Source organism: Punica granatum, chromosome 1 (genome assembly GCF_007655135.1).
Source record: "Punica granatum isolate Tunisia-2019 chromosome 1, ASM765513v2, whole genome shotgun sequence".
NCBI classification, from domain to species: Eukaryota; Viridiplantae; Streptophyta; class Magnoliopsida; order Myrtales; family Lythraceae; genus Punica; species Punica granatum.
The window spans coordinates 35,622,160-35,635,497 of NC_045127.1; positions in this window are offsets into that span (position 1 = coordinate 35,622,160).

Sequence of the window (13,338 nt, forward strand, 5' to 3'; positions counted from 1 at the left end):
ACTGCGATCCAGTGTCTCTCACCTGGATCTGATTGGTATCGACTCGTCATACTCAAAGCGTACGAGACATCGGATCGAGTGCATAACATAGCATACATGATGGATCCAATAGCCGACGCATATAGAATCCTATTCATGCGGTCCCTCTCCTCTCGAGTAGAAGGACTCTGAGCCTTCGAAAGGCTTATGCCATGTAACATAGGCAGCGACCCTTTCTTAGAATCCTGCATGCTAAAACGCCGAAGCACTTTATCTATGTATGCACTCTGACTTAGGCCAAGCATTCTCCTGGATCTATCTCTATAGATCCTAATACCTAGCACGTAGGTAGTTTCGCCTAAGTCCTTCATAGAGAAACACCTTCCCAACCAAGTCTTTACAGACTGTAGGGAAAGAATGTCATTCCCTATCAGAAGTATGTCATCTACATATAACACCAGGAAGATTACAATGCTCCCACTAACCTTCTTGTAAACACAGGGTTCATCTTCATTCTTGATGAAACCAAACTCTTTGATTGCATCATCAAAACGAAGATTCCAGCTCCTAGAAGCTTGCTTCAGCCCATAAATAGACCGTTGTAGCTTACAAACCTTTCTGGCACTTTGTGGATCGACAAAACCCTCAGATTGTGTCATATACACATCCTCGAGGAGCTTCCCGTTCAGGAAAGCAGTTTTGACATCCATTTGCCAGATCTCATAATCATAATAAGCTGCAATTGCAAGCAAGATCCTGATGGATTTAAGCATAGCCACCGGGGAAAAGGTTTCGTCCTAGTCAACACCATGAACTTGTCTGAAACCTTTTGCCACAAGTCGGCCCTTAAAGGTAATCACATTACCGTCCATGTCAGTCTTCTTCTTGAAGACCCACTTACACCCAATGGGTTTTGCCCCTTCAGGTGGATCAACCAAAGTCCATACTTGGTTAGTGTACATGGACTCCATCTCAGATCTCATGGCCTCCAGCCATTTTTCAGAGTCAGGGCCTATTACGGCTTCCGCATAGGTTGTAGGCTCATCATTATCTATGAGCAATACGTCATTATCTTGAGTCACGAGAAATCCATATCTCTCGGGCTCATGATGTATCCTACTAGACCTACGAGGCTCCTGTGTCACCGATGCAGAAGATTGTGCCACAACACCTTGTGGTACTTGTTCTGCAACATCACCCGTCGATTGGTCAATGTCATTTTGTGGTAGAACTTCCCCAAGTTCTAATTTCCTTCCACTAGTTCCTTTGGAGAGAAACTCTTTCTCAAGGAATACCGCAGTTCGAGCGACAAACACTTTGCCCTCGATGGGATTATAGAAATAGTATCCTCGAGTTTCCTTAGGATACCCCACAAAGTAACATTTGTCCGATTTAGGGCAAAGCTTATCCGAAGACAATCTCTTCACATAAGCTTCGCAACCCCATATCTTTAGAAAAGACATCTTGGGACGCTTCCCATACCACATCTCATATGGTGTCCTTTCAACTGACTTCGACGGAGCATTGTTTAATATGAGAGCAGCTGTCTGTAGAGCATATCCCCAGAAGGAGTCAGGTAAGTTTGCATGACTCATCAAAGATCGAACCATATCTAATAAAGTTCGATTCCTCCTTTCAGCTACACCATTCCACTGTGGTGTTCCAGGTGGAGTCAGTTGAGATAAAATCCCACACTGTTTAAGATAGTCAGCGAACTCATAGCTCAAATATTCACCTCCTCGATCTGATCGAAGAACTTTAATGCTCTTACCCAACTGATTCTCCACTTCATTCTTAAATTCTTTGAACTTTTCAAAGGATTCAGATTTGTGTTTCATCAAATACACATATCCAAATCTACTGAAATCATCAGTAAATGTAATGAAGTAGAGATACCCACCTCTAGCAAGCTTGTTCACTGGTCCACATACATCAGTATGTATGAGAGCCAGATGATCACTAGCTCGCTCACCTTTTCCGGTAAAAGGGGCCTTAGTCATTTTCCCCATTAAGCAAGGTTCGCATGTCTCGATCGATTCTAAATCAAACGAGTCCAGTAATCCATCCTTATGGAGTCTAGAGATGCGATTCTCGCTAATATGGCCTAAACGACAATGCTAGAGGTAAGTCGGGTTCAAATCATTAGATTTGAGCCGTTTGGTTTCCACATTATAAATAGGCGTATCTAGATCAAGAACATACAGACCATTACTTAAATGTGCACTGCCATAATATACATCATTCATGTACATAGAACAACACTTGTTCTTGATAGTAAAACAAAATCCCTTCTTGTCCAAACAAGAAACAGATATTATGTTTCTACTAATAGCAGGTACATAATAACAGTCGTTAAGATCTAATACTAGCCCAGTAGGCAAAACTAGGTGATAAGTCCCTACAGTTAATGTAGCAACTCTTGCTCCATTTCCAACTCGTAGGTCCACCTCGCCCTTTGCCAACGATCTACTGTCCTTTAGGTCCTGCATATTTCCACAAATATGAGCACCACACCCGGTATCTAATACCCAAGATGTAGAAGTAGTAGATATATTGATCTCTATAACATGGATACCTGAAGTGGAAGTCTCACTTCCCTTCTTCTTCTTCAACTCCTCCAGGTATACCTTACAATTCCGCTTCCAATGTCCAGTGTTGCCACAATGGAAGCAGTAATCATTCTTCACTACCTTGGCTTTAGGCTTCAACGCACCCAGTGCGCTCTCAGTGAATGGGGCGTTAGACCCCGTGACTGATGGTTAGGGCATTGAACCCTAAGTGCAATGTGTCCTATAGGTCGGGCTTGACTCGCATGGAAAAACAAGAGCAGAAAAGTAACAAACAACATGTGGATTGTAGACAAGTTGTTTCCACATGCTGTTTTTCAATGCCAAGTTTACGTGAGTTAACAGATTATTAACCCTAAGTGTTTTGGCATGCAAATGTCCTATAATAAGCAAGCAAACGTGTGCAAAGCATTTTGCATTCGACTTTGTTTCAAGGACTTGACAGACATGGTATCTGTAATCAAGTCCTTTGTGTGTGGATTGCTTTTAAAGTTATTCTGTATTGTGACACTACAATTCCACTGAATTCACCAAACTCATATTTTGACTCTAGATTTGGATCCTACAGTTCCACTTAACCCTTGTCTAATGCTTGGTTAGGTCGAGTGAATGATTAATGGTGTGTTTGGATTGGAAACTTTGTCCAGCTCAACTCAACTTATTTCATAAAAGGACAAAACATGATTGAAATAAGTGAATATGGTGGGGCCCATACCCCATGACAATTCCTTCCAAGGAACCCTTCCTTTTGTGTTGACCACGGTCATGTTTTTTGCACAATGCTTTATTTGTTTTCCAGAAGGTCATGGCATACACAATTGCCGTGGCCTTTGAGGGAATTTTTTTTTTTGCTTTATCTTCCTTTGCCTTTTTGTCGGTGAAAGTGCCGCAACAAAGGAGTAATTGTATGCATGAAAATAATTTCATTTAAACAGAAACCAAACTGAATCAATGTCAAATCTTAACAATAATTATTACTAATTTCAAATACAAACACCTCAGTGTATGTCATCGCCTTCCTCGCTCCGCACGCCATAACCAATTAGCGATACGGTCGCGTACAACATTCATTTCGACGCTACTCATGTCCACATCAACTCTAATTCCGTGTTGTTGTAGTGGATTGCAAAATTCATTGTAATCCAGCAACGCATCGCCGTACTCCATAAATAATCTGTCATGGTAATTATTACGGCGTATAAAATTATGCAAAACAAAACAAGCAAGGACAAGTTGTCCTTGTGTATATGTTTTGAAGTTCGTCATTACAGTCAGTATGGCGAATCTCTTTTTCAAAATACCGAAGCAACGTTCGATGACATTACGCATTGACGCATGGCGCTGGTTGAATAGCTCTTTTTCCGATGTTGGCAGATAATGCTGAGGGAAATCGCTCCGGTGATACCGTTCTCCCTTGTATGGAGCCAAATATCCCGGTATATTTGAAAACCCTGCATCAAGAACATAATATTGTCTTGCAAAGAACAAAAAGAAAATTAAAGATAACTAATTTCGGCTAGCAATTTCATAGAAAATTGAAAAGGTAAAAGCAAATACTCACGACCACGCGGTGTTGGAAAGCGTTCAAGTGATGCAGCGTCAGCAAATATTCTTGAATCATGTGTGGAACCCTCCTAACCCGTCATCACGTATGTGAACATCATGTCGTGTGAACAAGCAGCCAATACATTTTGTGATATATCGGCATTATGATCGCGATAAGGTACTCTGTTCGCATGTGGCATGCATGCATCGACATGGGTTTCATCGATAGCTCCAATACAATACTGCATGAAAAACGCATAATTATATCTAACTCACATATTATACCGAAAACAGTTCTATACAATATGAAATTAGCAGATAACATACCCTAAAGAAGCGCCACCTTTCATCATTTTCAATTTCTAGCTGGACAATAACGTTCCGCGGTGTTATAAAATCGGCAGATAATTCTTGTATTCCGCGTGCAATTTGTTTGATAACTCGTGAAACTGTTTCCTTCAAATGCTGAAACCTTTCAGCCACCATTGAAAATCTCATACTATGTGAAATAACCAACATGAACATGCTGACTTGCTCTTCTACGGTAATACCTTTTCTAGTATCTGTGATGCCACAGCGCAACCGCAATGTGTCACATAGATTTCTAAACACATGTGGTTCCATTATGAAGCTTTCGAAGCACCGGACGTCACTCCCTAATAGTTCAACAATATACTGTCGTCCTTGAAGGGCAGAATTTCTACACGGCAAGTTCCGTGGAACGGGATCTTCCATCTGATCATATTGCATCATTAAGGAGTAGAACATACGTTGCCTACGTTCATTCTCGTTGTCTCCGGGGTTATTGTCATTGGATGAAGACGTGCCATTACGAGACATACTGTTTGTCAAATGATCGCCTATAACTGTGGAAATAAATTCATGAATAAATCATTAACAGTGAAACAACTCAATTATAATCATAACACAATAACATGCAACACACACATAAAATAAAAACTCATCAGCATAAGCAAACACACATAACAAACATCAGCAATACGAGTTCAGTCAAAAAAATTAAAAAAACGTTGTTTTTGGATGCGTCGCAAAAAAAGAAAAAGAAAGATCTGATCACGGTTGCTTCAAGGATGATCCAGCTGCAATATCCATTCCATTCGTGACTCCTCCTTGAACCACATGAAAAGCCTTCGGGAGCCCGGATCAAGGAGTGCTTTGCTCGCTTTCACAAACAAGGATTGAGGGTTCTCGATTCCAATTTAGCCAACTCATTGAGGGCTTCCTCGATGCTATTCTTCTCAGGTTTCTTAGGGCTCGACACCGACTTGCTTTTCTTTGCCGACGGTGGGGTGTCCTGTTGGTTCTTCGTGAAACTCTCCCTGAATATGTCCATGCACTCCTGCATTTGTGAGCTCTTGCTTTGAGATCTTTTCGGCACTCGACGTCGAGACTCGGTTAAAATGGGCTCACTCTCGTCAGAGCCTTCTTCGAGATCGACATGGTGTTTCTGCTTTCCCTTCCCCCTAGATAAGAATTCCGCATTTAACCGGCGTTCTTCTTCTAAAGTTGGTGGTGGATCGGTCGAGGATATGCTAAGAACACCGGTGGCCACGGAAGAACTAAACAGTTGCTGCTGCAAATCGTAGTGCTTGCAACCCTTGCTCCGAAAAGTCTTGTACGCCCTATTCTTCTGTACCAAGAACAACGACATGATCGAAGGAGATCAGTGACATATACTGAAAACAACAGTAGAAGCCGAACAAACAAAAAAACAGCATGTACCTTTATAAACATATCCTAAACATCTAGATTGGCTGTGATGGTGTTTGTGTCTGCATCCCATCCGACGCCTATATGCTTTACTATTTCAGAAAATCGGGTGAAATTTGTCTTCATTCTTTGATACTTGTCCTTCACCTTCTGCAAGAACAGATGCTTATCGGGAAAAAAGTTGATCATTTCATCTGTGATCTCTTTCCAAGTGCTAGTCTTCCATGTTGTAGTGTGTGTTCTTCTCATTTTCTCAAGCATTACGTTTAGGGAAGCTAAGTCCATTTCATCACTCCATTCGATGATATTTTCTCCTTTTTGAGCCATGATGTATGTAGTTGCTGTAGCAAAACCTCCACAAATAACAGCCAAAACAAAATGAATGATAGACAAACAAAAGTTCGCAGCAGAAAGACAATGCAGAAACGAACAAATAGCGACTGCCATCTCTCGTAAATCCATAAGCCTATGTTTGGGAAAAAATGAATGCGCAGCAATAGGGTATCTGTCAAGATCCGAACTTCTATGGTGTTTTTCACAACAAATTAATCACAAATAGCTCACGATTTTAGCAAGTTGTATAACTCCAGAGAACAAAAGCAATCAAAGTCCTCACACTAACGCTTTCAAACTCAAATTTCACTGAGCAGCAGTAAGTTCTCAGACGATTTCTCAGCTTCTATGGTTTTTTTCGCAACAAAATAACCACATCAACATGGCACAGTCGGCGAGCAAGTTATAAGTGCAGAGAGAAACATCAATCACAGTCGTGAGTTGAAGCTTTCAAACTGAACAGAATTCAATAGGCTAACAAACATCAGCAACAATCGTGAAACAAGTGCATCTCAGCAATGGGCTAACAAACATCAGCAGCAATATTCAACAGCATGCATCTCAGCCCACGTTGGGTCTGTCAACGAAGAACAACGAGAACAGAGCACTTGGAGACAGATGCGATCGAACATACCTGAACTGCACAATGCTTCTTCCGGGATTCTCGTCTACCGCTGCTTAAATCGACAAATTCAGCCGAGAACAGAGCACTTGGAGGGGCCCCTACAACTTTGCAAGATTCACAAGATCTCAGACAAGCGTGTCGGAGCACAGAAGAAAATCGAATAATTCCAGACAAGATTCGTCCCCTTTCACTGTGAAGAAGGTCCTCTGCTCGTCACAGACGAACAGTCTCTGCATTCGACGCATTTGACGGAATGGAAGTGAGAAATCGATGGAATTGACGGTATGGAGGTGAGTAATCGATGAAATTGACGGAACCCACTTACCAATCGGGTTCTTCCGCGCTCGATTTTAGATTATTGCAGCCAATTTCATTGATGATATGAAACCCTACAGACGCTGGGAAGAGGGAGCTTCACGGCTTCTTTGGTTCTTCGGTCGAACGGTCATCTGCGCAGTTCTCATTGTTTGTCCAGCACTTTGACCCACCGACAGTGCTATTGGGTCCCACAGCATTGAAATTTCAGACAAATTTTGTCAGGTAGGCCTTTGGATGGAGTTGAGTTGGACAAAGTTTCCAATCCAAACAAGGTCTAATTAGGATTTGCATGTTTCGTGACAGAGATAACAGTTCTAGTTACCCGAGTCTACGATAGGATGACAAAAACTCATCGGTTGGATAAGAAAAGGCTATGCAGATGAACATGCACCTGACCAGGTAGCCCATTCTTATCCTAATACGGTAGTGTTTCTGTCAAGCTAACCTAAGGGGTATCGCTAATTTGTGAAAAGACGATTTTGCCCTTGACTTGAAAATTGTTTTCAAACAAGGGAAACAACGCAGTACGAGCCACCTCGGCCTATAGCCGGTGTCGATCAATTCTCTAGGTCTTCCAGGGTTATGCAAGAACCGCGAAAAAGCCAAAGAATTGGTTGATCTGTCCGAAAGTGATCTAGAAAAATCTTTTGTATCTTGACTTGAGTTATCTGAAATTAGGTAAAAACTCAAGTTGAGACACACAAGTCCTTTCTAAACGTTCGTGCTACATCGGACTGCGCGTTTCGGGATTTTGGAAATGCGAGTTTTCGAAAGGGCATTAACATAATTTGATAACTCGTCGACGCGAGTTATCAGTTAATGGCCAATTCATGTAAGTTTATTAGGGCCAAGTGGGTTTAATCATGTGAGCGTCCCGATTAACCCGTTTGTAGATTTATTGCTTGTAAATTATTGCCGAATGTAGTAAATGTGCGTGTTACAGACAATTAGACAGATCATGAATTGATCCACTGAATGGAGTCTAAATACCCAAAAAGCTTCATTTAATGAAAACGATTCATGACACAACAACCAAGACGGGTCCAGGAAGGTCGATGATAATATGGTGAAAATGACCAAAATGCCCTCGGTACCCAAATGGGATCGAAAGAGTCATCGATACATGAATCCATGCATTTTGATTGGAAAACAACATTCTAAAAGGGATTTTAACGCGAAATTTATGATGATATTGAAATTGCGATTTGCACAAAATCTGAGAAATGGATTTCATCGAGGTAAAGAGGCCGTTCTTGACCCGAATGAGGTCGAGGAATTCTCGACTCTTTCCACTTGGGGATAGCCGTGAGCTCCCTTGACCCGTTTCGGATTTCAAGCTGTCTCTTTAACCAAATTTTGATTATTTCTCGCATGCTGAAGCATTAAACATGATAAATAACACGTATTTAACCAAGCCAGTATCATCATGATTTTGGAAAATGAATTTAAACATACAAGCATGCACACGAGGCATTTTCTCACCGAAAATGGCAATCTTGCGCTCATTTGAACCGTTTTATCGTGTACATCGCCGATTCGACATTCGATTTGAACCACAGGCTTCGAACACACGACCAATCGAAACCGGAACTTTCCCGACTCACCTCCAACCCAAGCAGGACCCAGAGCATCTTCTTCCCCTTGCTCAAGATAAAGCTAGCCAAGTTGCATGCAAAATATCCTTAGTCTTTCACTTCAACACTCCAACTTCAAATCCAAGGCATTAATACATTTTGGCTTTTCTTCATCAAGATTGCATGGATGACATTCATTCTCATCTTCATTAAGCTAACCGACTCTTGCTAATGATGCCCCTTAATTGCACTTTGCTTTCACTAATTGCTCATTAGCTTGGCCTATATATTGCATAAAGTTCATTAAGCTAATCACTTTTTGCTTCATGCCATCTCTCTAGCTTTCTCACTCAACAAATGCTCTCAAATTCCTAAGTAAACCGCAGCCCATGCTCAGCCCAAGTTCAACCAATTCCAAGCCAAAACTATAAAGACTTAAGTCGGAAATCTTGTTGATCACTATGCCAACTTAAATTCGAACTCAACCAAAATCCATGTCCCACATATTTTGGATCCTTTGAGTTCATTTCCAAACACAGATCTTTATTTTGAGGCTTCTATCTCATCATTTCAGGTCTATTTTGTGCTCTCAGGTGCTTAGTCGCACGCCAAACACACACCCGCGCGCTCAGTCGCACGCCAGACGCACGCTCGCTCGTTGAGTCGCACGCTAGACGCTCACCCACGCGCTCAGTCTCACATCCAGAAACCCGAGCGCCTGCCAGGAAGCACGCGCGAACGCCCCGCGTGCCCTAGACGCACGTCCCAGCACCCACGCGCACGCCAGCGCGCACATCCGCCTCCCATACGTCCCAGCGCGCACATCCGCACGCCTCCAGCGCCTAACCACGCACTCAAGCACCCTGCAGCATGCTCCAGTGCACCCGCACGCCCACTCCGTGCACTTGAGCACCCCTCCTCGTGTCCAACCGAGTCACCCGACTCTAAAGCCCTTCTCCGAGTCTTTCCTCGTATCCCGAGGTTAGGTATAACATTCCCGACTTAGAGGAGCTAGGGCTTTTTACATTTTTAGTATGTTTATGGTGGAATATGGTGTATTAAGCATGTTTTACTTGTAAGATCATATTTTTATGCACTTTCACGTTATATTATGCATATTTATCCTTGTATTACATGCTAGCATGTTGGGAAACGTTTGAATCGTAGTCAAGAAGACCATTCTGACTCGGAAAAAGCAGAAGAGCCCTCAAGTTCACCTCCAAGTGAGGTGACCGAATGCTAGTTTGATCTTTTCGGGCTAGGAGTGGTTTTCTTGTCCCGATCCAAGTTGTTTCTCTAGTTTGTATTATTTTCCCGCACCCATGAAGTCGATATTGTTTTATCGATCCAATAAATAACATGTTTGTGCATGTTTGCACGTTTAAATGTGTTATAAAATCATGGCAATACCGACTTTTGTCAAATACGTGTTATTTATCGTGTTTGGTGTTTGAGCATGCGAGAAACGATCGAAAATGCGACGAGGAAATCTCTTGAGACTCGAGTTGAGTCAATAGAGCTCTCGGCCATCCCTAAGGGGAAGAGGCCGAGAGCCTCTTGACACTCCTCGAGTCGAGAACGGCTTCATAATCCCAATTTAAGTCCATTTCTCGGATTGTGTGCAATTGTAATTTCAATATCATCGCGAATCTCGCATTAAAACATCTTTTAAAATGCTATTTCTTAAGCAAAATGCATAGATTCAGATGTTGATGACTCTTTCGGGGCCATTTGGGTCTAGATGGTATTTTGGTCATTTTGACCAAATTATTCTCGACCTTTCTGGACCGGTTTTGGTCGCCGATTCACTAATCATTTTCATTAAATTAAGCATTTTTGGGTATTCGGATTCCATTAAGTGGATCAATTCACGATCTTTCTTATTGTCTTTAACCCGCACATTTAATGCATTCCGCTATAATCATTAAGCATTAATTCCATGAATGGGTTAATCGGGATGCTCACACGATTAATTCACTTGACCTTAACAAACTTGCATGAATTGGCAATTAACTGATAACTCGCGTTGATTAGTTGTCAAATGACATTAATGCCCTTTTGAAAACTCGCTATTTCAAAACTCGAAACGCGCGATCCGATGTAGCACAGACGTCTAGAAAGGACTTGTGTGTCTTGACTTGAATTTTACCTGATTTCAGGTAACTCAGGTCGGGATACAAAAGATCTTTCTAGATCACTTTCGGTTAGATCGACCGGTTCTTTGGCTTTTTCGGGGTTCTTGCATAACCTTGAACGATCCAGGGAATTGGTCGACACTAGCTATAGGCTAAGGTGGCCTGCACTGCGTTGTTTTCCTTTTCTGAAAATAATTTTCAAGTCAAGGGCAAAATCGTCTTTTCATAATTTAGCGACACCTTTAGGGTTAACTTGACAGAAACACTACGGTATCAAAATAAGAATAGGCTACATATTCAGGTGCAGTTTCATCTGCAAAGCCTTTTCTTATCCAACTCATGAGTTTCTGTCATCCTATCGTAGACTTGGGTAACTAGAACGGTTATCTCTGTCACAAAACATGTAAAATATTGATTAACCTTTCACTCGACCTAACCAAACACTAGATAATGGTTAGGTGGAACTCTAGGTTCCAAATCTAGAGTCAAAACACAAGTTTGGCAAATTCAGTGGAATTTCAGTGTCACAATACAGAACAATTTTAAAAGCAACCCACACACGAAGGACTTGACTACATACACCATGACTGTCAGTTCCGTGGAACAAAGCCGAATGCAAAATACTTTACACGCGTTTGTCTGTTTAGCATAAGGCATTTGCTTGCAAAAACACCCCTGGGTTAATAATTTGTTAATCCATGTACACTCAGCAATAACAAATACATTGTCTGCAATCTGCATGTTGTTTGTTATTTTTCTACTCTTGTTTGTCCATGCGAGTCAAGCCCGACCCATAGGGCGCATTGTACTTAGGGTTCAACGCCATAATCATCGATCACAGGGTCCAACGCCCTATCCACTGAGAGCGCATGTTGAATTTCAGTTTTCGGTGTTTCCCTGAACTCACGGTGAGTCGAAGCGGAATAACAACCGAAAGCGAACTGATTGGGATTCAATCATTTGTAATTTATATTTATTGTTTTGGGAGCATTGTAAGGACTTTATTTTATACATTCATTATATAAGAATCTCGGTCAGTAAGCGAACGGTCTGAGTGTCGAACTGATCGAATCGATCCAATGCTTGCCCAGACAAGCGTAATCCTAAGATCTCGCGATTTCGGTTCACGCAGGAATTCAACCATCATGGTTTGATGAACTGTAACGCAAAATAGTGAACCAATTCCCCGACATACGGGTTTACCTCTCTCTCGGCTACTCAACCGACATCGTTTAGTTCACCGAATTTTCGGTGTCAAAATGTGTAAGCCGTTTGCAACTTAATTGACGTGGTAAATAAATAAAATTGCAAGCCTAGCAAGCTACAGTACCAAAAAGGGCATGCGGGATATAGACTCGCATGAAACGTGAACCCCCGAACTCGGATTTTCCAGTTCCGCACATACCAATGCCTTAGCAAGACTAGGTGTATCATTACCCCTAACCCCGGGCAACTTACCGGCCCTTGACCTTTGGGTCGTAAATAGGTAGTAGCAACTCCTTTTCACGCGTGTCCGTCACGCGTCCCTTGGGAAGGTGGACACTCCCAAGCCGCGCGATTCAGTTGCACGCATGCGGTCCCCGACGAGAGCACATTCGGGTCCGTATAGCTTGGCGACTCCACTGGGGACACACTTAATGGGTTCGGGCTCAATCCCGTTTGCTTGCTTGCATGTTCATTTATCGCTTTCTGCACATTTATTTTAAGCACATTTTCTTTATGCACATTTATTTTATGCACTTACATCGCATCATCCTAGTGGGTTTCTAGGCACCACGTTCGAAATCCCACAAGAACAAAAATAGGAAGCTAGGTTAGTCAGAGGTTCCGAGTAAGGGAACAGATCGAGTCGGCTATGCCACTGAACCGGCCCCCGAAGATCCTCGCTCGATTTCAAGGAATTCACACCCTTGAATCGGGAGCCCCCATCCCTAGTTAGTGGTTTCCCAATAACATCGAAACCATGCATAAACAGGGACCGCCATGCTAAACCAAAATTGCCATCATACCGTCAACCGACCCAAAGTCAAGTCTTTGAGTCGGCCCTTAGTTTTTCTTTTAGGCGGCCTTTTGTTGTTTTTACAAAGAGCGATGTACATTGTAACAGACACAGTTATAGTTTTATTTTATTTTTTTGCACTTGTATGCATGTTTTCAAACAAACTAGGACATTGCATTGGTTCGATTTTAAACGTTGAACCGACAGTCATTTCCATCTAGGTAAGGATGGTTCGTCCGACTCTTTGTCCAGGTTCGACTGCATCGCGCCGCTGGACCAGTAGATCAACCGCAGGAAGGAATGCTCCTACCGACCGACCAAGCTTACATCCGCAATGTTATCTATAGCTTACAGCTCTTCGATGATCGCCCCATCGACTAGACGTTCCTAAGGATAGCTATCGAGAGCTTAGATAGAGAGATAATGCGGTTGAACGTTACGCTGGACTGGACGCGGGTAAAGGCGTGAAAGGTCTCCCATCCCTAGGACTAGTCACTGGCAGCGTCTTCGCACCGTTCGGTCCTACATAATT